General features: G+C 46.0%; 1 protein-coding gene and 1 long non-coding RNA gene across 3 annotated transcripts in view; one reads left to right on the forward strand and one right to left on the reverse strand.

Moving 5' to 3' along the window:
- LOC119186381 (uncharacterized) overlaps window positions 1–25,434 on the forward strand; it is a 188,185-nt gene that overhangs the window by 116,365 nt on the left and 46,386 nt on the right. The window lies entirely within an intron of this gene.
- Window positions 295–14,799, reverse strand: LOC142785214 (uncharacterized). The gene is made up of 2 exons (XR_012888870.1): window positions 13,864–14,799; window positions 295–628 (listed from the first exon to the last, which is right to left on the reverse strand). It is a non-coding gene; the product is annotated as an uncharacterized LOC142785214 (long non-coding RNA).

Here is a 25,434-nt window from a genome sequence, read left to right on the forward strand (position 1 = left end):
GTAGGTATTGGAGTGGTGCCAAGTAGGTCAAGTGGCAGCTGCGTGGTGCCTTCACGCTCCCCTCGTACGCTTTTCTCGCAGGAACGTGCTCACGTCACGCTCTCCCTGACCCGCAGCACGCTTTCCGCAGCGCCCACAGCTGCCAGTTCCTCTGCCCACTCGTAACACCGATCCTGTCTCTTGCTTCACCCTCTCCCCTACCTGCAACACTTCACTGCACATTGCATGAAAACACTTTTTCGGATTGTTTATCTGCGGTGAAACTTGCACGAAGCCCAACCAGCCTCCTGTGTCTGCGTTTCAAACAAACGTTTACTCGAGTAAATGCTACACAGACTTTCACTTCAAACCGTTCCACGGGCCCCCGCATCGACGCCCGTTTCAGCCGGGTCAACGGTGTGCACACTGCTGCTGCCTCGCATATCATCAGGATTCCCTTGTAAGACGTGGTTCATAATGTGTAGGAAAGTATGGCTGCGGCCCTTCCACGAATGTTGTTGTTGGCGTTGTTCGTGCTGTCTTTCCCATTATTTTTTTTCAACATGAAAGTGTTTTATGCCAGGGTCCACCACAGCTGCGCTGACGAACTTCTGTCGTGGAAGTGACGTTGCATAAGTATAATGAGAGACTGCAAAAAAAGAAAAACAGCCACAAGAATCAGTCGCGCGAATTAGGGCCAGCGACCTTCACCTCAAAGCGTAAAGAACAGTGGATCACTTCTGTACTATTTGCGCACTTAAGATATTCTGGAAAGTTAAAGCGCTTTGACTTTCGGGCAGATGTACAAAAACTATTCATTGAATAACTTGATAATTCTGGCTCTTCATTCTTTCGTTCTTAATCTCACTACAATCAGCAATTAATGCAGTAAAACGTTAGACCACCTAAAAAAACAAATCTCTCCACCGAAAGTCACAAGGTTCTTACTGATTGCTTTCATTTAAGCGTAACACTGTCCATCAAATTTGTTTGGTCACTTGTTGAAGAAAAAGGGGGAAAACTCCAATATTTTGGAGATCGGAGAAGCCATTGATGCTTAAACTGCCTCTTCAATTTCACTATATGCTGCTCCCTTACCTTCGTAACTCTTTTTCTAAATCAAATCTGCACTGAGTGTCGGAGCTGTGATTGCTCCGACACTCCTTACATTGCTCTCCATATTGCTCTCCTTATATTGCTCTCCTTATATTGCTCTCCTTATATTGCTCTCCTTATATAAGGAGAAAGCACCTCCTTATATTGCTCTTTTTTTTCAGCTGCACGTTGCAGCTTATATTAGGTGCAGTTGCGGTCGCAAATTAAAAAAAAATATTACATCGATAATAACACCAGTTACTCATTGACTGTCACCGTACTTTGTCAACGTTGGTCGGGGACTACACGCTGTTGTTTTTCTAACACACGCAGCTTCACCGAGCCATACCAAACAACGATATTTTCGCATTGCGTAGTTTACTTCACATGCACTTACCAGGTTAGCTGGCCTATACGCTCTCACAAATTTCTCGATTGAAACTTTCCTGTCCGTACAGCAGATCACTGCTCGGTGCAAAATGCCCAAGAGTATGGCACCATGACTGTGGGATAATCGCGCAGGTTATGTATGCGAAAATAATTGCTGTTGTGGGTGTGCGTAGCAAAAGGAGGGGATTCAGAGTTAATATGTTCACACTTATAAATTCAGTGCACTGTATTTAGTACAAGCGGGATCAATGCGGCACATAAACACGTCCCACTGTGACTGCAAGTGAATAATTGTTCGCCGAGTCGTCAAGCGTAGGTGAAGGTACGGTGCATTGCCAAGAACCTCTGATTTTGTAGCTTGCCAAATGAGCATGTCCAGACACCGCACGAGGCTCTCCCGATTAGTAAATATGAGCGGCAACACAAAACACTGACAGGAAGGTCTAGACGAACACCATACCCCAACTACACAAAAATTTCACCGACGATTATATTGTTGCCTTATGCGTATTCTGAATGCAGCTTCGTGTTACGTCAAGGCCAGCTGTGTTCAAGCACTTCTATTGACTAGCTATCGACTACAACGTCATGATTTTTGTGAACCAGAGCACAGAATCCACTGGACATTATTTCTTTCGGTGAATAATTGAGGTACGCGCTACACATCTGTGAAATAGTATGCACACTCCATTGATGCTGCAAGTGGCTTGATGACAATGAAGAATTATGGCTGAGCGCTTTGCAGTGGTTCAGAGGCATTACACCTACATGGCAAGCACAGTTAGCATTTTGTGAAGACGGATTGTTAATAAATGCTAAGCAATTCTGAGTTTTACGATGTCGCACTTCGGCATTGGTGGCAGCGCTCTCCACACCCCCCCTGCCCTTGCTCGCGTCTCATGTCACATTCTCGCCTGTCGTGCCAACAGTCGCTCCCTTCCCACTCTCTCACCTGGCAACGCCGACGCAGACAGCATCTGCTAGCAAAAAAAACGACTGCTTGTGCTGGAGAACCGTTCACTGGCCACCCCGTATATGTGGTAACTGGATTGCACGTTCGAAACTCAGTCAAGGGCATCTTGGCTTTCGCATGACTCGACTCTAGTTGATGTGATAGAAGCAACGGTACCTACAACCAGTAGTGTAGCACAACCCAACATCAACGTCCCATCACTAAACGGACATACGGACAGGCGGACGAACGGACAGACGGATGGACGCACAGATAGATGAACGGGAGGATGGATGGACGGACGGATGGATGGATGGATGGATGAATAGATGGATGGATGGATGAATGGATGGTCGGACGGACAGACAGACAGACAGACAGACAGACGACCGGCGGATGGAGAGTTTCCTAAATAAGAGATTCCTAAAAATAACGAGAGGAAACACTTGTGCGGTGATCGCCAAGCACCCATGGGAATTGTGGGTATGACATAGAATTGCCTAATCTTCGTGCTTGTGGGTGGTCAATACACTTGTGCCTTTCTTCAGCGTTTTGGTTTTGGTTCGAAGGAGAGAACAAACCATTTTCCACTTCATGACCCAAAATTAAGTGGCAAGCATAAAAGATTAAGGTGGTGAAGGGTAACTGCCAGACCATTGACAGCTGGTTTTTCGTGACAAAGCAGCCTCAAGCCACACGAAGCTTAAACGAACATAAAGTACGAAGACTAGGCAAATCCATGTTATACCCATAATTCCCTTGCTCGCTGAAGCTGAATGCGTTGCAGCTCCCATAGATACTAGCACCAGAGTTCCTTCTAGTGTATATTTGGGAAATTCTATGGGGTGGACGGACGGATGGACATGGCCAACTGATGATTTACGGCTCACCGATAAAACCCTTCGAAGCTTAGCCTCACTCATCATCATTCACTCTGTGGATATGCAGTGATTTTTTTTTACCCTTTTCTGACACATTGGCTTAACATGCCGTGAAGAACTAGGGGTGACGGTGGTTGGCTGCTGGCTCACAGATCATGGGAGGAGATTTCAGCAGTGGCTACTGTTTTTTCGATAAAAATGAAAATGGTCGAGGCAAGTTTACTTATATTTAGGTGGACGTTAAAGAAAGCCAGGTGCTTGAAAGTTCCAGATCTCCCAAATATGGCGTCTCTCATAATAATATCATGTTTTGTGACGTTGAACAGCAACAGTTATTCGTAATGCGCAGGTTAGAGCTATCGTTTGCCCAGCATGACACCTTTACAAAGTCCTTTTTCAGACCAGTTTAAAGCACTATCGTGGCTTTATGGTAGGCTACTCTTCTCCAGTGCAGGGCCAGGGTTGAAATGCCCTTCTTTCATTGTTATGTTTCTCATTTTATCTTACCGCGCCAATTGGTTACTTTTTCACTTTTGCAGTGCCCTTACGCAAGGGACAGATTACAAAGAACACATAACATAGTGTTATTAAAATGAGCACAGTATTTTGCTATGGTTTTACTCAAGCGTACTAAATGTAAATAAAAATACACAATGGCACCTGGAAAACAAAGTGCACATTTATATTGACTACACAAGAATATAAATAAACCAGCTAAACTTCACGCTCTTTCTGCTAGCACTGTGTCCTCTGTATTGCACAACGGTACCAGAACACGGGCAAACTTCAAACGTTTTCATATCAATAGCAATTATATGAACACTCTCAGCTGAATTTCGCTGCCGATGTCGACGTCATTCACCGTAAATGTATACGTATATATATGAAAACGCAAGACAGAAAAATATTCCACTAAAAGACCCTGGTGAGCGAACTCGAACGCATAACCTCTGAATTGTGAGTTGAAGGCGTTAGCCACTGAGCCACGAAGGAACACCTCCTTCAACGTTTAAACGGCAAGCTATTTATATCTACCACCTACCACTGGCGATGGGCATCTCGGGGAGAACTATCGTGTTTTCAATATTACTAGCGAGATGGCGCAATGAGCGCACGTCGTTGCACGTTGCAAGATTGTCACGCTTACTTTGCCCTGCGGAGTGGAGACACTCACGCGTGCGCTTGCTTATGTCGTGGTTGGACAATTGGACGCCTTGGGCTTTCTCCGGTACGATTCTGTTCTAGTTACCGGGTGCACAAAGGTCACTGCACTTGTTGCACAGTCTACGTTTGCAAAAATAATGCGCTTTTCACACACAGTGAAGTAACAACTGAGACGCTTCTTCGCGTTCATCTGTACCTGCCAAAACGTTTTGGGCGTCATTTGTGCGTGATAAACGATTAGCTCGTTTCCATGTACTTGCCATTCTTCGTGTGACCTTCCTATTTGTTGCCAATATGTTCATTGCATCGACTTTGTTGGCAAAGCTGTGGCTTTTTTCATTTATGCATAGTAAGAATAAATAAAAATACATCAAATTTCATTGAAGAGAATGTGCACATTTACATTGAGTACATATGAAGAAAAAAAAGTTGGCGTTTGCTCTTGCCCTGCTAAGACTGCGTCGTGTGTTGCTTCTAATCTGTCTCTACAGTAAGCCTATCACAAAATACAACACGAACGAAGTAGCCCCTCTCAATCCCTTACAGTTATTTTTTTTTGTCTGTCAGCTACTATACCATTGTTCAACACCGGTATGGGTGCCTAAAAATTTCGCTCTAAAATGTGGGAGTGACCCTGAGACTTGGCTTAAAAGTTTGTTAGTGGCTTGAGAACGTGAATGTACATGTGCCGTCGTATATTTTTAAGGTTAACTATGCTTCGTCACTCTGCCGAAGTGGTAGCAAAACTGCTAGCCAGCCTATTACATGTAACTGCTTCTCATGGCAGTACCTTGCGCACAGTTGTTAGGTTGTGCTTGCCCGTGCGTCTCCTTTCTTCGTCCTCAATATCCTCAGTACTTTCATGGTGCCGAAGTGGATTTCGGAAGCCCTGTAGACATCAGCGAATGGTCGGGATCTGCTCCGCTAAATACCGCAAAAATACCAGTTACTCAGCTAATTCTGTGAAACTGTTTATTTATTTTTCTGATGATTATGGCAGTTCATAGGTGTTTTTTTACAGGGCACTTAGGCTCGAATATTGCGTTTAGCTATAGGCATACGCACAAAGAATTAGGGGGGGGGGACCCCTCCTTAGTCACTCAAGCAGAGTATGCGCAAAGTCACCCCCACACCAGTGACATGACAGGAAGAAGGTGCTGCGACTCCGAGGAGAAAGGAAGGCACGAAGTCGGCCTCATACATTGGCACAGATGAAGAGCTAGGTGCTGCGATAAACCTTTGCCCGCCCCCCCGTCTAGAAAACTTTGCACACTTTGCTAGAAAACTTTGCACACTCCTATGCATGTATCTAGTAAAACTATGCCAGAACCAAGGATTATGCCCCGACTTTTGTTTCATTTTTATAATGCGTTCTCTTAAAGTTCAGAAAATAATGCAGAAACACCTTGGCCAGAGGGGCTTAGGAAAAGAAGAAGGTCGTCGCTCACTGCTCGTGCCAAGAAAAGCACTCACTCGCAAATGAAACTTAATTCTTAATTAAACTAGTGTTCGGCAAGAGTGCTCCATGATAATGATTGTAAGCTTCGAGCTCCTCTGTGTCGGAGAATTGGGTACTTAATTATTGCGAAGAAGTGAAAATTGAGCTCACTAAATTGATATCTAATACATGAAAAATGATGCATAGTTTAGACTTCTTCAATTTGATGTATCGTGTTCAGTTCTTTTTTTTTTGCTATCCCTACCTAGACACTACACCAGGTGCACAAATGCTCTTTTGGCTGAAACACGTCCTCTCACCTCCTGCACGTCCTCTGCGTTGTTGTACTATTTTAAATAATGTTGCCCATTCATACATTCATTCTTTTTTTTTCTGTTTCCGCAGGGCTGTTCGTGAATACCCAAGTCAAAGTTCATTTCACCAGAGAAATTTTGGATAGCCTTCAGGGCTAAAAGCTGCTCTAGGCAGCTTTGAAGTCGTCTTTGAACACCCTCTACAATTGGCAGAATACAACGCTAACAGTACAAAAGGGCTTGTGAGATCATGCTTGAACATACATGAGTAATACTGTAAAAGAAAATTGCAGTTTGGACTAGATAAAGCAATAGGAGTAGTGTACGGAGATTCATTCAGAGGTTTTGCATTAAACGTCTAGTACACCATAAGCAATTTCGCATTACAAAAGGTACAACAAGTACAGAAATGTTAAGGAAGATCAAAATTTGCGTAACGTATATAGACAGAAATATTGAAATAGAAAATGCGATATGGCAAGATAAGCTGAAGTTTGCATAATCAAGACATATCACCCCGAGGGATACAACACAGACGCAAAAAATTCACGCAATAGCTGGTGTGTAGCAGTAGTAAGTTTGGTGCACTTATTTTAGATGGGTGGCAAATTGCGCTGTTGGCACGTAATGTGATTATTCCACGTGAAAATCCTGCTAACGATGCAGACAGACGAAGACCAGACCCTAGCAGTTTTTAGCCGCATCACACAGAGCCACGAACCTTGAGACTAACGAAGACGTCGGCGCATGACTCAAGCATGACAAGTGGGTAAGCCACTGCAAATGGGGTGCTGCCTCTTAGCTATCCCTCGTAAACTTTTACCTTACCGATTTGTTACTCTTCTAGTACGAGAACGAACATGGGAACGCCTTGGTCAAGGAATAACGTAGTGTTTGAGTAACAGAGCTGCAAAGAAAAAGCTTGCTGAGCAGACTCTTGAGCAAAGGTCCCTGTTACCCGGCGAGACCTGTATAATGTATAAAGAAGGGGTTTCGAGGCTCTGCAGGCAAACAGACGCTAACATGGGGGAGGAAGACAAGGTGAGGTATATATTGCAAGGTATTGCAGAGGATGTCTATAACTTGCTAATAAGCAAAAAAAAAGCCTATGACTTCAGTGACAGATGTAATTCACCACTGTTGGGCGCGTCAGATATTGAAGTCACCTGTGCAATGCCACCATGGCGATCGCTGTAGAAACTACAGCAACAGCTGCCCCTGCTACAACCATCCGTCAGATCTCTCGGAAAAACTAACGCCAACATGAAAGCATGACAATAAATATGGTTGCCACCCCTCTATGCTTCTTCCTGCAAGCTGTGGCTACCCCACCGCTTGAAGATTTCGACATGTTGTTCGTCAACGCAGCGAAGGTTGCGAAATTCCGGCTTGTTCAACGCTCAAGCTCGACTGATTACCAGAAAATACGGTATCCTCAGCGTTTCTCTTCCGAACATTTATACCATCCTGAGTAGTCCTGTGCGACCTGCAGGGGCTTACCTTCCAAACCTTCTGTCAATAAACCCCAAACCCCGACTAAGAGCATAATATCTAACCCAAACTTGGTACTAAAGCAGAAAATGATGCTCTCAGAATATTTTTTTTCTCACGAAAAAGACTAGAATGGTATTCTGCGAAACTGAACAGGCTTCGACGTGACCGAAAAAATTCTTTCTTTCTGAACTACTTTAGCAATTCGCTATTTTCAATGCAACAAATAAGCATCATTTTTTTTTCGAGTAAATTTAAAGTTGTCGCCGAAATTGCTGAGCTAATACAGTTGGCGTTGACTGAACCAATGGGTAATCCTAGCAAAGTAGGACTACAGTGGCTTATTGTTTCCTTCATTACGAGCACAGCATAATGGCACTTTCTCGCTCATTCCAAAGCTTCTTGGTGAACAAGTGTATGGCTTCAGATTCGGCGATAATCCAGCATCCGGGCAAATAATGACTGAAACGAACTGATTACTGACAGGAAAATGCGGTATGTGGGTGACCGCGACCCATCGACGACTGTGCAGCCGCTATTTTTCTCCCGCCACCCCGTGGTTTGTCACCTCAACCGACGCGTAGGGCCCGACAATAGGGGAGCCATGTAACATGACTAAAGAGGTGGCAATAGTACAATAGGAGACGACGCGTAGGCTACGCCATTCTGAATTTTCATCGGCATTTGTTTTTATTCATTTACGTTTTGCTCTAGATGGCCGGAAAGCAGAAAATGAGACATCGCATTAGGCTTGACGTTCGCGTCTTGAATTCGGGCCGTATGCCCTCTGACTAGGGGAGGGTCCTAACACTTTCCGCTTTCCATGTTTTTTTTTATATGCGCACATACTCTGCGTGAGGCCATCATTAAGAACGAATTCAACGAAGGCAGCTTTCCGCTACGCAATAATCAATATGTCTGATAGTTTCAATGCAGGCGAAGATGTAATAATAATGTTGGCTGTAAGGCAGCTGGTGAGCATGGTGCTGTTGACGCTGTCAAGCTTCTTGTTCTTAATGTTACTTCGAAATCAAGCCTGTTTAGGAATGCATCACGTAAGGATCGCATTTACAATATTAGTTCCTGGACAACAGCGCTTTTTCAGTCATCACGTGTTTCGCATATGTTGCCGACCCCTCACTCCTATGTCACGACTATGTTGCATATGTGATCTCCGCAATTTGGTCACGATTCTACGGACGATTTTTCTAGCAGATGTGCGAAACGCTCCACTATGCAACTTACAAATGACACAACGTTGTGTTGCACAGTTTCCCAAGTCATTGCGACATCTCCGGCAACGATCTCGTCAACGAAATTGTCAGAAAAAAACACTCGAATGAACAAACCACAATCTTATGAAATGACGTAATTATGTTTTCCAAAACGGACGCAGCTTGTTACTTATGTAAGCTGGCGACTAACATGACAATGAAAAAGTGGCAAAATCACAGTTCACGCATCGTGCATTGTGTTTCCTCGACCTATATATGCGACTACGGCTGCTGCCTGGTGTTTTTTTTTTTTTTTGCAAGGAAGACAGTCTCATGCCGTCTGACTCTGAGTGCGACATTCACCAACGCCTAATGACCTAATATTGAAATAACGGATGCCGAACTCAAGGACACCGTTCTCAAGGATGCCGGACAGATTCACCGTTTGTGATATGAAACATCGAACTACTAAATCGGCTGGAGCTATTACCATTATCTCACTAACCAAGAGTTCGACGGATGGTCGTCCGGAAAGAGATGTTATTTTCCTATTTCTGGACATGTTACAGTGCAATTTTCTCAGTCAATTATGTGATTATGTTGATGTCCATGCTGAGTAATGGCGCTTATCGTGTGACTGTTATTAGCCACATGATGTCGGTGCCCGTGAAGGCGTCTGGAGAACTTTTCTCTTTCTTCTATTTGCACTTGGTGGCAATCAGCACACATTATATATTACATGGCATCTGGGCACAATTCACTTGACCACCTGCCATTTACATCGACGTGCTGATTTTAGAACGGCGAGCTGAAATTATGCGTGAAAAAGCCTCGTTGACTCGTTCTGCGTCCTTATGCGCAAAGTAGGCCACATAAGCTCGGATTGTCAACTCGGTTTAGATGTGTGCTGGACTGTAATATCCACTTCTCAATTTTAGAGATGAAACAGTCAGGATAGCCACTGCGGCGTAGCTTCCAATGGATCGCCCGAAGCTCCCTCTTTAATGCATCACTTTCTGGGCACACCCGTACTGTGCATGTTGCCACGGATGACACTACGGACGACTTTTGGCCGATGGGATGACGCGAACTAAAACTTAGATAACAACTAGTGTGCGTAGGCTTCCTACATAGTGACAATCTGATGGTGCTCCCAACCCGGTGAACCTGAACATCAAAAAAATGTTAGCGCGTAGTCCTTGTGTTTAAAGACAAACTGCATGTTCGCACTCTGCGTGTTCAGGCCTTCCAAAAAGCAATAAATCTGCTGCTTCTTCACTCGTCGACGTACCGGTAGAGCAACTTGGGTGCCAGGGTAAACGGTGCTAGGACCTCTTTTTCGATATCTTTCGTTAATATATTAGCCATAGTAAGTGCAATAATTGCTCCAATTGCCATACCATGTATTTGTTGATAAATTAGGCCATCGTATAAAAATATGATTTGTTATGAAAAACCGAAGCAACTTGGTAAGTCCAGAAAGGGGAGAAAAAAGGAGGGGAGGGAAATATGCGCACGTCGTTACTTCCAAGTTCACTGGAACACATTTCAAAGAAGTGACATAGAACAAAGCCCAACCTTCATTGCCACTCAGGGGGACGTCGTCCTTTACTTTTGAATTGAGTGCCTTTCTACTATTATAATTTTCTCTTTCTCTCTCTGCGACCACACACACACACACACACACACACACATCATTATTTTTTTTTCTTTCAGTAAAGTCCTTAAAACAAGAACAGTTTTTTTTCGCATTGGAGCACGTTCAGTAACGCTGGGAACTTCAACTGGAGCGCTTGCGATCGTTCCAGCAGACAAAACTGAAAAAGCGACCGGTATCTTATGCGCAGTACGAAACGTTCATGCTTGGTCAGATTATGACCATAGCAGCTAGTCTATCACCGCTCGTTTTCATGCTGGCACGTCTGTGAATTATATTGAATAGCAAGCAGTCATTTCCCTCTGAAAAGCACCATTTCCAAATGGACACCTCGAATTATTGAAGGAAGGGAAACGGGAGAGAGTGAGCATGTGGTAGTTCTCGTTGTTGGTGTTGGTCAGCGACGGCTGTTCGCGCTAATTTGCATATCGTGTGATTTACTGGTCTTCTGGGAAGCACTGATTGTTTCTGTCTAAAAAGCTCTGCCGTTGAAAAATGCCTTCTGTGGTCCTGTTTCTCGTTCTGATTTTTGCACAGAACACTCAACGCTTTAATGAGAGCTTCAGGCATGCGAGGGGAAATGTACACTCTCAATAGAACGAAGTTGTGTATGAGTCACAATATAGAGACCAAAGTGAGATTCCCAAATGAAAATTGCTCAGCTAGCAACGGCCAGCAGGAGGATGAATGGACGGTAATTTATTATGGGGGCTGAGCGGAGTAATAATCTATGGCATAATTATTTCTTGCCAAAATTTTGCAATTATTTCTTGCAAACATTCTAAAGGTGTAAATCAACCTGCTAGCCACACTTCGTTGTCCCTCATTCGACTCCATTATATAATTGAAATTTATTTTCTTACTGTGCCTTTTGTTTCGTAACTGCAGCCTATGAGATAACATATCCATAGCAGCAGACAGGTTGCGTTTAGCCGAATGAGAAATATAGTTGCCGAAGACATTTTTTGTGCCTGGCGCGTGTGGGAAGTCCGCAAAAAAAGGAGAATTATTTTTGTTCCTTTAGTCACATAATTACTCACATCTTAGCTCTCACACCTGATCGCGTGTCACGTAAGTATATGGCACGAATATGAGTGATTTATCAAACAGGAACACACCTGTAATTTGGAAGCGCTAATGGCTGCCTCATTGTAGCTCTCGAACGAAGCGACTGCATTGCTGAGTAGAACCACTGAGAGCACGTTGCGCAGCAGCTCGCAAATGGTACGAGACAATGGTCAGGAACAGGACAATGTACGCGCTTTTCGAAGGTTAACTTGAAATTGGGAAAGCAATTATATCGAAAGTGGTGGCACATGTTTTCCATGGCCGTCATGTTCCTTATGTTCGAATTGATGCATCATTATCCTGCACCATCGTGTGTGTGAACGAAAGCTTGCAGGCGCTGCAAACAGGGGCGGCATAAAAAGATAAAACATGGGGGCAAGTGCCATTGGGCAAAAAAGCATGAAGTATCATTATGAGGGGGAGGGGGGCGGGAATGGAGGAGGGACAGAATATCTAGTCCGGGTAGCGACTGCGAACTTTGATAATAAGGCTGAGGGTTGGGCTATTGGTGACTCAATATTATACTGTACCGTAAGGTGAGCGTTTTTCATGCAGACAGAGACAAAAAGGCGCGACGATTGCTACTCCGACAACGCAATTCATTTTAACCCTTTCGGCCCTGGCAGTGTCAATTGACACCACCGCACAAATTTTGCCCTAGTATCTCGGAAAAGTAACCAATACTGCTCATTATTGGGGGCATAGTTCTTCAATGATCCCCACTGCAATTGACATCAATATTGCGGCATGTTTGTGGAGGTAGCAGCCACAAAGAAGAAGCGTGACCGAGGTCTTCCGTGAAGCCGAGGCGCGTAAATTGAGGCGGGTAAGCGCCATTTTCGGGACGACGTACCGAAGCTGTTTCAGTGAGTATTAGGCTGAAAAGCAAGACGTTGGTTTCCACTTTGTGTACACCATTGATTGGCAGAAAAAAATGAGACACTTTTTTCATTTTCCCATCACAGGGCCCTAATTACTTAATTTGATGCCACGTTAATTAATCCAAAAATGCTTGTACCAGTGGCTAATTTTTTGTTTTTGGTCTTCTGAGGTCCTAACTACTAGAAAAACGCGCACAAAAAGTGTATCTGACCAAAATAAAAAATCCAGGGCTGGAAGGGTTAAAGTACAGACGTAAAAAAAACACAGCATATCCACGGAGCGAATGATGATTGGTGGGGCAAAGCGTTCGTCAGTCCATCCGTGCTTTCGTCCACCCATTCGTTCGTGCTTCTGTCCGTCCATGCATCCATCCGTGCGTCAGTTCTTGTGTCCGTCCATTCGTGTGACCGTCGGTGCATCCGTCCATCCGTGCATCACTCCATGCGTCCGCTCATACGTCCGTTCTTCCGTCTGTTCGTGCAGCCGCCCCTCAGTCTGTCCAGCCATCCGTCCATCTGTGCATCCGCCCCCTTGCCTATGCGTCCGTCAATCCGTCCGCCTATCTCGTGAACACTCCAAGTTCAGCGATCTCACATCTATTTGACATGTATTCCTCATATACAAGTGCCGCCATCGAGTGCACATTCTAACGACTACTCTTTCGGGTATGTGCCATGGGTAGCTACATACACCATCAGAGGCTGGACAAACCTACACCCTAAAGAACTTCGCCCCTAAAAAGCGCGTCATTTTATTCTCCCCCGCACTCTCCGGCGACGTAGAAATGAATGACAGACGAAAGAAAATGAATCGAACGACAAATTTTTCGTACACTGCAATGATATGTAGATTGAGGCATTTCCGAAAATTGAACAAGCAATTGATGTATTTTTATCCGAGAAATGAACTTTTCCGCACAATAAAGCGATTAAAAATGTGAATCCCACGCATCGTGCCATAACCTTTCATCTGTGTATGTTTTTTTCATCTTATACCTCGTGTATGCTTTGCCACTGGGGAGTTATTACTTTGGCAAAACTCTCTAGGATAAATTTCCACATTGCTTCTACATTCACCTTCTACTGATATACCAGAAGGAAGTACTGTTATATCGTATTTCAATGAAACACCCCGATTCCAGAAAAAATAAACAACTAATGCGAGGGCTTTGGCCTCACGCATCAAGAACTTTTTGTTTTAATTTTTAGAGCAGAATAATCCGGGGAGACCTTCAGGCGGACAGACCTAATTAAAGAGTATTGCTTTTAAACCTATGGTCTTGAGTGGCCTGACGTGACGTCCCGTTTGATTCTGCAGGTTTTGAGGAAATCGACATACCATGCACGTCGGTAGCCAGCAGAGACACGTCCTTCTCATCTCTGATTGAGTGCCTGTCCGCGGTGTATCCTATATTGACTTACAGAGCAGCTTCACCTTATTCAGCAAACGCTCTGCGTGGCGGTAAGCTTAGATGAATTATATCGATACCTGGCATCGTTTACAAGTGTAGTGGTTTAAAAGAAAAACAGGTATCGGTCATTCATACCTCTCAATGCTTATTTTTCTGATAATAATGCAATGCACAGGTAATGCATATTTTGTTGCTTATCTGGCTTATCAGTACTTCCATATGAACAGCGAGAAGCAAGGTATGTTTGCGTTATTCTTCAAACTGGCCTCCCTGAATATAGGGAGCAGGCCATACTTTTTGTTCCCAAATTCAATATGGAACGGAGCACTTTGTTTCAAAAAGTGACGCTTGAAACTATTCTGTTGCACAGCATTGGCTGTGTTAATAAAGCCACTTTTTCATGATCAACACATGCTATGTGGCGTGCTTCTCACTGCATCTTATGTGCTATGAAGTAAAAATACATTCCCTGCATTTATTTATCCGTAAATTACGATCTGCGATGTTTTACAGCGATAGCTGTTATGAAATCACAACTCGGGTCTCGCGCAGCGTCGTAGTTGTTGACCGCCGCTGCCGCCGGTATCTGTAACTACATCACGCAAAATTGAAAAAAAAAGTCTAGTACCAATGCCGCAGTGGGGCTTCAACCCGAGTGCGCTGGGTGCCAGCCCAATAATAACGCCAGTGCTTGGGACTTGTTGGCAAGCTTGCCTTAGGTAGGCTTGATTTCGGGAGAGCAATCGCGTCATTATGACCTATAAATGGTTTTGAAACAGCAAAAGAACAAGCCGTCATCGCAGAATGCGAATGGCGTAACGAGTGGGTCGTCCAATGTTGCTCTAACCCATCACAAAATTTTGTTTTTGTTCAGTTAATAACTGTGGCGCATACCCATTCAGTCAATATTCCTCACCGTCGTGAGCCACTGCATAAACAATTGGCACAAAATTTCTCGCAATAGTATAGCGGATACCACACTTCTCAAAAGATTGACGAAAAATAGCATAGAGAATGCTGGCTTACTACCCTAAGATATAAATAATAATGCCGTAGTGGGCATCAAGCAACAGTTCTTGCAGCACTTACCCAATAAGTGTTCAGAAAAGGCTCTGACAGGCCACTCTTCTATAGCTTTCGCTGTGACTGTGCTGCGCCTTCCGAAAAGGCTGGCGTTTCTTTTTTTAGCTCTCTGTACTTTATACGTGTCGATATGCATATCGGTTTATCTCAGAGTGCTACTCCCTGGAAATATGCATTAGCACTAAAACACATTTAACAAGCTGCTAGCGACACACAGAAGCAAGTATTAATGAAGAAGTAACGGGCTAAGCAAGCTGCACTCAGATATCATGGAAGTTTACATTCAGCATTATGAGCAGGAAAATCTCGGCAATCACTTCAATCGATCTTTAGCGCACATTTTGTTTTAGTGTCGGCGTAATTCTTGTTTTCGCATACCCAAATTTTCATGGCATTGAGGGCACCACCACGGGTTCTTGTACGACAAACTGCTGCTCATTTGGATATATATGCATGTTTAAGAAAGAAATCAAATAACCTACTCAAAGAAGATGCACAACACTAAGTCGTTTCAAGCAGTAAAAGAAGTTGAAAATGTTCTTTCAGAACTGGTAACTTTTGTGGCTCCTCGAATTGATTTATATGAGGGGTTTAACTTCCTAAAACTACCATATGATTATGAATGACGCCGTAGTGGAGGGCGCCAAAAATTTCGACCACTTGGGGTTCTTTTACGTGCACCCAAATCTGAGCACACGGGTCTACAACATTTCCGCTTCCATCAAAAATGCAGCCGCCGCAGCCGGGATCTGAACCCGTGACCTGTGGGTCAGCAACCGAGTACCTTAGCCACTAGACAACCGTGGTGGGGCGCGGCTCCTCGAGCGATCCGCGGTACATGTTAGTATGTAGTTACATCACCCATCTTCAAGAACAGCTTGCACAGTGCAAGGTATGTGACCGATATGTCGTATGGAGTCTTTGGATTCACCAAATCTTTGTGACTAATGCATTTGTTGCGCCAGAACTAGTCACAAATGATAAAAACATGCTACCATAAACGTTTGCATTGCATCTGATTGTCAAGTCTCAACACGAAATGAACTCTGCGCTCGTTTGTCCGTTCAACTCGGCTGACGGAAAATGAGAGTATCAATTTTTGTGGCGTACGGCTCGATACCCGTACTGGACGCCAGCATGTGAGCATAGATCGCGATTCCCCGTCTTTATTGGCGGTCTTATATACAACACACGGTTGCCATACAACAATTGAAGAAAGAACGTAAAGTTTTGCTGCGTTCTCGTTTCTTTGTTAGACAACCAAATGAATGCACGAGGCACTTAGGTAAGAAAAAACATAAGGCACATTTATTGTTGTATTTATGTGCATTGTAGTAATTATAACTCAATTAGAACTGAATTAATTGCGTAGAAACAGCTACCGTTCCATCAATCACGCGCGATAAATGCGCTTGCAATCACAGATAGCTGAAGGTAGTGTTTGCAGATGACTGAGTTAGCAAAGCTCCAACAAGGCGCCGCCCTCGACAATTTCGCAGTACGTCGATTACACAGCGTGCAGACTCACATATGCATAACGACGCAAACCCTGTTACAAAACCTGAACGTTGTTATTATCGGCAATAAGGAAGGAACAATGACATCATAAATAGTTGCAGGAAGACCACTCGCTCAACAAGCGCGATGGTGAAAGCCTGACATATTGATGAATGCCCGTAAAAATATTTTGCTGTTTTTCGTGCCTGTGCTGCGTTTTTAACACCTCCGCCGTTTCCTTCATATCACCGTTCAATTACTTCTTTTGAAGCGTTGTGAACGATTGAAGAACACTTGAACGAAATTTGCCACGATGTTATACCTATTTTTCTTTAGAGGGCTACTCACGAGGTTTGACAATTTTGAGCTGACAAGCGCAATGCGTAGATGAGGCGATCATGATCACGTCTGCCAAACTTTGCAACGCTACGCGCCACGCAAATGGGCCAAAATTTAAGATGTACGCTGCTCCCCCTTCCTTTTGTGGGTGCACGCCCAGAGATTGAGGGCATGACGTGCTCGTATGAATGGCCCTACGTATACGGAAACGCTGTGACGTTGGTCATCTACGTAGACAAGTGTGCTCTGAGGTTGTCAACAGTATACCACGTGACATGGCTTAAATTATTTAACACGGCATGCGTAGTTAAGTAATTTGTTGCTTGAATAGATGAATAAAACGTGAGATGAATAACGAGACGCAATAAGGAAACGTGCACGTCTTTTTTTTCTCATCTTTTCCCGTGAATCGCAAATGGGCGCGAAGCTAATGTGCCCGGCGTTTCGCAGGCGTTCGTGTCCCCGCGGTCAGCGCATCCAGCACACGACAGCCGTGGAACACTCCTACGCGTTCATGCACTCATTGTGCTCATCAATTCTACAGCGTCTAAGCCAGCGTTTCCAAGCGATCCCGCAGAAATAGGCCGTGAACGTCAAAATAAGGCTGATAAAAAAATAATAAAACCACTCACGTGCACACCCAACAACTTCAATGGTTTAACTAAAATTTGGTGTGGGGCCTGCTGAGTGGCCCTTTAAACACACGACGGAACAATGCCGTCATGGTAGTAAAATATTGCAATAGCTGCACCGTCACTCGCCCTCCCTTTAAAAAAACACTACGTACCAGGAAATGAACTATTTTGACAAACACTCCATGGGTCACAACAAACAGCGACATCCTCACATCATTTCACCCTTTCTTTTGATGCAGGAAGACATGGGAACGTGTATTTGGGAAACTGGAGCGTAAAGAAAATTTCCTGTTTAAAACAATCGTAGTTGCCCGTCGGGCATTTGTAGCAAATGAACTCTCGGTGCGCTTCGCTGCCGACGCCGGCAGACCAATGCACCCACAGGCTGAACACTAATGGGCCACAACGCGTGGCGTTAATGGGAGCAGGCAGTGGGCACGCTCAGTCCAGATGCGGCTCGCCACGGTAACAGGTTCAAATGCAATGCGACTTGCTCTCTGTTTGTTTGCCGCTATGCTCAGTTTATCGACAGGAAAGGCAACGACCCGTTTGTGTCCGGATATCCATTGTCCGACGAGTGCAGTGAGTGCCGCTTACATTCTCTCCGGCAAACATTGTTGCTTGATGAACCAGGCTCCCAAATGAATAAAGCCAAAGGAGTAACTATTGTGTACGTTAGCCACATTTTACTGTTACAATATGATGATGCAGTGGCAGTTACTAAATATTCTACCATCTCCCCTAAAGGCTACCATGTGTAGATAGATGTTAAGCAGCGGAAGCTAAACCTTGGCAATATAAAAAGAGAACTTATTCATCGGAAACTATAAGAGAGAGAGAAGTAAACGTTTATTTTGAAACAGTGTTCCGAGCAATGCCCGATGTCATCCTGAGGTGGGAGGGCTCCTTAGTCCAGGAACTCTCTGGCTTCTACTGCCCTCTTGGCCCTGGCGACGAGTTGTTGTTGCTCTTCCAGGTCCTCGAGGGCGAGCTTCGCCTCCCACGTTTCGGTTAGATCTTCGTTCGTTGGTCCTGCTTCGTTATCAGTCGTGTGTTGTTGCAGATTACGTCTGGCAATACACTGGCATGCAAGAAGCAAGTGCGCCAGGGTGTCCGGTACGTTGCAAAGCGGACAAATAGAGCTATATCTCGTTGGGTAGAGACGGTGCATTAGGGCCCCATGTGTGTATGTGCTGCTTTGCAGGCGTCTCAGTATTACGCTTTCCTCTTTTGTAAGTTTTGGGCGTGGTGGAGGGTATACTCGTCGCTCCAGCCTGTAATGCTGGAGTAACGACGAGTAGGTGTTTTGAACAACTTCCGTCTCTTCAACGACGGGTCGAATGTCCTGTGGGCAGGGGGCAGCCCGGCTGACGTGCTCGCGGGCAGCGGCGTGGGCCGCTTCATTTCCCTGCAGACCCTCGTGTCCTGGCACCCATAATACACAAGTGTATGGGAGTGGAGTGCTTCGCCGTTTCAAAATATTGATGTCATTGGCTGAGATACGGCCCTTAGCAAAATTCCTGCAGGCGGCTTGTGAGTCGGTGAAAATCACCGCGGCGTCTGTACATGTTGTCGTTGCTAGAGCGATTGCCGATTCTTCTGCGGCGTCTGAATGGAGTGCGTTGACTGTGGCTGACGCTAATTCTCGGTCTTGAGAATCGACGACGCTGACAGCGTACGCGTTTATATGCGGATACTTGGCTGCGTCAGTGTAGCGGGCGTCCCGGTCTTGCTTGAACTTTCGTCGAATAGCGTTAGCTCTAGCCTTGCGTCTACTTTTGTGGAAAGTAGGATGCATGTTGCGTGGAATAGGTGCGATGGACAGCGACTCTCTAATGTACAGCGGGATGCGCTTTTTCCGGTCTGCATCGGCGATGAACGTGTCGCTGTAGTTGAGGTACCGGAGCACTGACCTCCCCGTGGGCGTCAGCTTGAGCCTCTCCAGCTGACTATTCCTATGCGCTTCAATGAGCTCTTGCCACGTGTTGTGGACGCCCATCTTTAGGAGACGTGTGGTAGAGGCCATTGGCGGAATTCCGAGGGCTACTTTAGTGGCCTTTCTTATCATTATATTAAGTTTTTCAATTTCAGTGGTTTTCAAATTTAGGTATGGCGTGCCGTACGTAATGCGGCTGGTGAACAGAGCTTGCATTATACGTAGCGTGTCGTGCTCTTTGAGTCCGTTTCGTCGATTCGCGATCCTCTTGACGAGGTGCGTGAGTTGTGATAGTGTCCATTGGAGTCTCGGTATGGTGGCAGCTCCCGATCCATCCTTGTAGATGTGAACTCCAAGCACTCGCAGGGTCTCGACTTTTGGAATTAAGGTCCCTTTCAGCGTTACACTAGGGTCGGGCTCATCGTATAGAGGGGGTCTGCCTCTTGTTCTCGCTTTGAGGACGAGGTGCTCGGATTTCTCGGGGGCACAGCAGAGACCGCAGTCTGTGAGATACCGTTCGATGGCATCTACGGCGGTTTGTAAGCAGGTCTCTCGTCTCCCAGTGTTTGAAGCCCTGGTCCAGAGCGTGATGTCATCAGCGTAGATCGCGTGCTTTAAATCAGGTATTTTGTCGAGATTTTTTGGCAGATTGATCATAGCCACATTGAAAAGTAACGGCGAGATGACCGAACCCTGCGGCGTTCCTTTTTTCGGTAGTTGGAAGCTTTTGCTGTGGATGTTGCATATGCCCACAGTTGCTGTACGGTCTGTCAGGAAGTTTCTGACATACTTGTAGGTTCTAATGCCGCAGCTAACGCCTTCGAGGTTGTTGAGGATCGCGTCGTGGCATACGTTATCGAAGGCCGCCTTGACGTCAACTCCGAGTATGGAGTACTTACTTCGATGGGTGAGGTGATCAAGGAGGTCTTCTTTGAGTAGTAAGAGCACGTCGTGCGTCGAAAGATGCTGCTTGAAGCCAAACATGGTGTCCGGTAGGTGTCCACTATCTTCCAGGAACTGGGTGAAGCGGTCGTGCACCATGTGTTCGAACAGCTTTCTCCCGCACGAGGTGAGAGAAATTGGGCGTACGTTCTCGATGCCAACTGGTTTGTTAGGCTTAGGGATCATGGTGATTTCCGAGTGCTTCCATACCGCAGGTAGCTCTCCTTTATCCCAGCAGTCGTTGTAATGGCGGAGAATAGCTGTAGTGGCCTGGTGCGGTAGGTTGCGTAAGTGCTTGTTGACAATCCTGTCTATTCCGGGGCTGGTATTTCTTGTAAACTTCGTTAGGGCTGTGTGCAGCTCAGCCAGGCTGAAGGGTCTGTCGAGTTCAGTATTTGGTGCGCCAGCGTATTCTTTGGTGTGAATTGAAGCCCTAGTGGGTGCATCGCCACAGAGCTTCTTTTGTAATTCTTCTAGGAGGTGTTCTGTACCGGCGTAGTTTCGAATAAGCCTCTGAAGGTGCTGCTTCTGTGCTGCTTTGGAGGGTTGCGTGGCTAGAAGTGTGCGTAGCAGATGCCAGGTTTTCTTGGTGCTCAGAGTTCCCTGCAGCTTGTCACAGAAAGCATGCCAGTTCTGCCTGGCCAATCGGTTGGCATAATCTTGAGCTTGCTCGGTGAGGAGAGAAATGCGTTTCCGAAACTTTCTGTTTAGTTTTTGCCGCTTCCACCATTTTAGAAGTCCTCTTCTAGCCTCCGAAAGGTGGAGGAGATGCGCGTCGACGGCGGGTGTATCGACGTCAAGCTGTATGTCCTTAGTGTAGCGTTCGGCTATTTTGAGCACATTCTTAAACCAGTCTTCAATGTCGATTATGGTGGTTTCAACGTCGAGGTCATTCCTAAAGGATTGCCATTCCGTTAACCGCGCTATTCCAGTCTTGGTCTGTTTACGAGTGTGCGCTACGGAGAGTTGGATGATGTGATGATCACTACCTAAAGTTTCCGGTAGCACACTCCACTCTGCCCTAGTAACGTTCGCCGTAAATGTAAGATCTGGGTTTGTATCCCTGAAAACGCTGTTCCCGATTCTCGTCTTCTGAAGAAGGTCGTTCCACAGGGTTAGTCTGTGATATTGAGCAGTATCGTGCACTCTAGAACCCTTCCTCGTGGTGATATGATAGCCCCATGCCGTGTGAGAGGCGTTAAAGTCTCCCATTATTATGATCTGGTGGCCATTTGTGCGCTTCCTGATTTCTCGTATGAAGTGATCGAAGTCTGGTAGTTGGTCTCGTGAGGGGCTGTATATATTGGTTATGAAAAGACTTTGCTGCGTCTTTCGTTCCGGCAGAATCTTCATCAGGGTATGCTCTATTTGAGTGTCCTCGATTTCGTGTTTTTGCGTTGAAAGTGCTTTCTTGACAAGTATGGCAGTTCGATGGGTTTGTGTGCAGGTCGTGTAGCCTTGCAGTCGTACGTTCTACGTGTTGGTTTCCTGAAGTGCAATGATGTCTGGTTGGTTAAGCTTGATGAATTCTTGTAGGCTTGCGTGTCGAGGGTGGTATGACCGACAGTTCCATTGCCATATGCGTAAAGTTGAATGTTGGTTCTTATACTTATGGTTAGGGACTGCCATCGTCAATCGATTCGATGTCACGCCTGCCATCGCGACTCGGCGAGACTGAGCGAGAGGCATTGTGATTGTTCGCTCGTGCCTTCTTCCGAGTCATTCGGCGTGGGTTGTTCAAGCTGTCGAACTGTGCCATGGTTACGTAAGTTTTCTTCACGTGCGCGATGAAATTGTTGACTTGCGCAGCAATCCCATCAATTTTGGCATTAAGCGCAGTGATCTTGTGTTCAAACATTGAGGCTGTTTTTTCTATTGCAGACTGGACAATTTTTTCCATCGTGGCGTGCATGTTATTCATGAAAGATTCTTCGAATATTGTGCACCTTGCGTTCACTAGGACTTGGACGCCTACCTTGGTCAGCGTCGTTGCCGGCTCTGTGCTTGAGTTTGCTTGTTCTTGATATTGTTGTTCCGCATTGTCCGAATGTCCTTGCTGATGCGTGCACTTTTCAAGTAGTTTGTCAATGAGCTCTTGTTGTCGTTTTTGACTCTGAAGCAGTTTATTTATGAGACTTTGTTGGCTTTGCAGTTGGCTGTGCTGATTCTGAGCTTTTCTTGCTGGTTTTTCAGTCTATCTTCGAGACCCTGTATGGATGAGGTGTCGGACTTCGAGGAGGTTAAGCTGCTGCGGTCATTAGATCCACTTGCCATGGCAACGTAGCTCGCACGTTTAACGGAACGCGAGCGTGTGCGAGAGCGGGAGCGCGAACTGGAACGCAGTATTGATTTGGATCTACTGCGCGCAGAGACGGAACGCCTGCGAGAGTGGGAGCGTGAACTCGAACGCAATATTGACTTGGAACTGCTGCGCGTGGATACGCGGCCCTCATTGTTACTGTTAGAGGTAGTGGCCGATATGCTAATCTCAGGGAACTCTTCTCCGCTGGCGTTCAAGTTGTTGTCTATTTCTTGAAGCCTGTTGAGCCGCTGTTGTCTTAAGTTGAAGGGTGGTGGACCTGGCTTCAGTGTCCTTTCGCATTATTTACTTGCTGTTTCGTGTCCTTTCCCGCAGATCTTGCAGATGGGTGCGCATTCGTGTCCCTGCGTTTGTCCGGCCTTGCCACATTTATAGCAGAAATCCGGGATAAGTTTCGGACAGACGTCCTGGCGGTGCCCGTATTGCCACAAGCTCGGCAATACTGCACTGATTTACGATATGGTCTGCAGCGGAAATCTACGCTCTGGAAAATTATGTAGTAGGGAACGTGCGGTCCTTCAAAGAAGACGACTGCCGCGGTCGATTGACCTAGCATTCGGGCATGAAGAACTATGTATCTTGCCGGTGCGCGAATTCCAGCCATGAGCTCTGTGGTGCTCGTACCGGGTATCAAGCTACTGATGACGCCTCTGGAGACATCGTCCGGTGTTCTGATTTGCCGTTCACAGTGTAAAAATTTCCTCCAAGATGTATTTTCTGGATGCTTACCAGCTTCTTGGCGTCTTCTTTGGCGGCGGTGCTTGCTATGATTAGGTTTTCTATTCTCTGGACTTGTACGCGTGCCTTGTGGTTAAAGTCTTGCTGTGATAGTCCACTCATTCTGCCGATGGCATGCGTGACAGCGACGGTGTTCCATTTAGCGAGGTCAAGACCTGCTTGCGGGCGGTAGACGATCTTGAAGTCATCGAGCGGCAGAGGTGGCATCTTGGGCCTGCGTTGTTGCTGCGCTGGTGATGACTTTAGCGTCTGCTCATTGATAGGTGGCTGCTCTGTGGGTTGGTTGGCCGGTGACCTTGGATTGGCGACAGCCTTCTTGTCTTTCTTATTTCTCGTGATCCAAGCGCTTTCCGTTGCAATTGTTCTGCCACTGCCAGCGTCATAGGTCCACGAATTTTCTGTTGTTTAGTTTGCCTCCACTGGGTCAGTTTGCATTGTATTTCCTTCGTCTTGCTGATTTCTTTGCATTTCGCTTGCTGCGGCTGCGTCTCTGCTCATTCTAAGCTTTTCGCCACGGTGAGCGCGAGCGCTCGCGCCGTGCCGTCAAGAACGCCTGAGCGCGTTGTGCACGCGCCGCGCTGCTTTGCTCAGGAACGAACTTGGCGTTAGGCTTAATAAACTGGACGCGCGCTTGTCGGGAATTAAGTCTTATATCTTGAGACAGGATGCACTCACCCAAAAGAAGCTGGTGTCCGCCGATTCCTCGTGTCTTGGCGGCTGAGGCTGTAAAACTCTTAGGTTCGTCACTGGCCTTGTTTCGGGTTAAAAAGCACGAAAAGCAGGAGCCCATGCGAGACGCGTCTGGTCTATACGTCCCCCTAGCGGTCAGCAACTATAAGAAAAAACAAAAAAAAATGGATTGAGGAAAGAAACAGACTGTCTCTTCTTATATTGCTATGTACTAACTAAACGCAACACAAGTTTTGCCGACGCTTAGACCATATAGTGACACTTGAGAAGTGAAGCGAAAACGAAAACATCCGACTCCGGGCCGGAAAACTACATCCGCGCTCGTTGAAAGTGTTCACATTCATTTTGCCCCTGGTGAAATGCACAGCCACTACCGCCACCTTCGCTACTTTGAGAATCCACTCAATTTTGTCTGTTTTCTTGATACTAAATTTCATACTGAATTCTACTTGTTCTTGCAAAATACTGAAAAGAAACAGCTCAAATCATTTCAAACGTTGTTTCGGAAGATACGCCAGCAAAAACGACCTGAGTGAATGAACCGGCGGCGGCGGCGGCTGATTCAGCCGGCTGTGCAAACGCGAGACACTCTACTCTGTATAGGCATGCCGACTGGTGGCTCACCGTTTACATCCAGTGTTCTCGGTGACCGTAATTCAAATAAGGCTCTAGATAAACGCGTCCTCGTTGAGGCCGTGAAACTTCGTCGTGCTGCACGAGTGGTTAAGAATTTGACCCGATGCGATCCACCAAGGACGGCTTTGCCGTCATGTTGAATCTGCGAACGGCTGTTTAGATCAGGTGGTTCTAGATTGTGCAGCCAAAGCTGTGAAGCGTAAACGCGATCGGCTTTTGCGTGGCGGAACAGTTTGCTCGCACCAATGGACCATTCCAAAAATGGCAGCGCCGCGCCTTCCTCTAGTGAATCGGCGCTGGGGCATTATAGGAGAGCGTAGCGCCGGCGGTCAGAGCAGACGACACTTTCCCGCTTTCACCTGCTTCCATCGCGCGCCGTGAGTGGTTTGGCTGGTGTAAGGAGCTACTATTCTGAAGAAACACTTCTTCTGATCACTCTGACTTTCATTCACGCATACTAGACGGTGTTGTTCCTGACAAATAACCGTAATATTCACTGACCACGCCGGATAAGGAAAGCGGCGGACACGCTTGCTATGTTCGGGAATGTGATAACACGTGAAAGTCACTGGACTTTTCATTCATTGCTTACCCGGCCCGGTGGTCTAGTGTCGGGTTGAATTCTAGTCGCGCCGGCCACATTTTCGATGGCGGCAAAACTGCTTTAGGTTCGTGTGCTTAA

The sequence above is a fragment of the Rhipicephalus microplus genome, unplaced genomic scaffold (assembly GCF_043290135.1).
Source record: "Rhipicephalus microplus isolate Deutch F79 unplaced genomic scaffold, USDA_Rmic scaffold_19, whole genome shotgun sequence".
Lineage (NCBI taxonomy): Eukaryota > Metazoa > Arthropoda > Arachnida > Ixodida > Ixodidae > Rhipicephalus > Rhipicephalus microplus.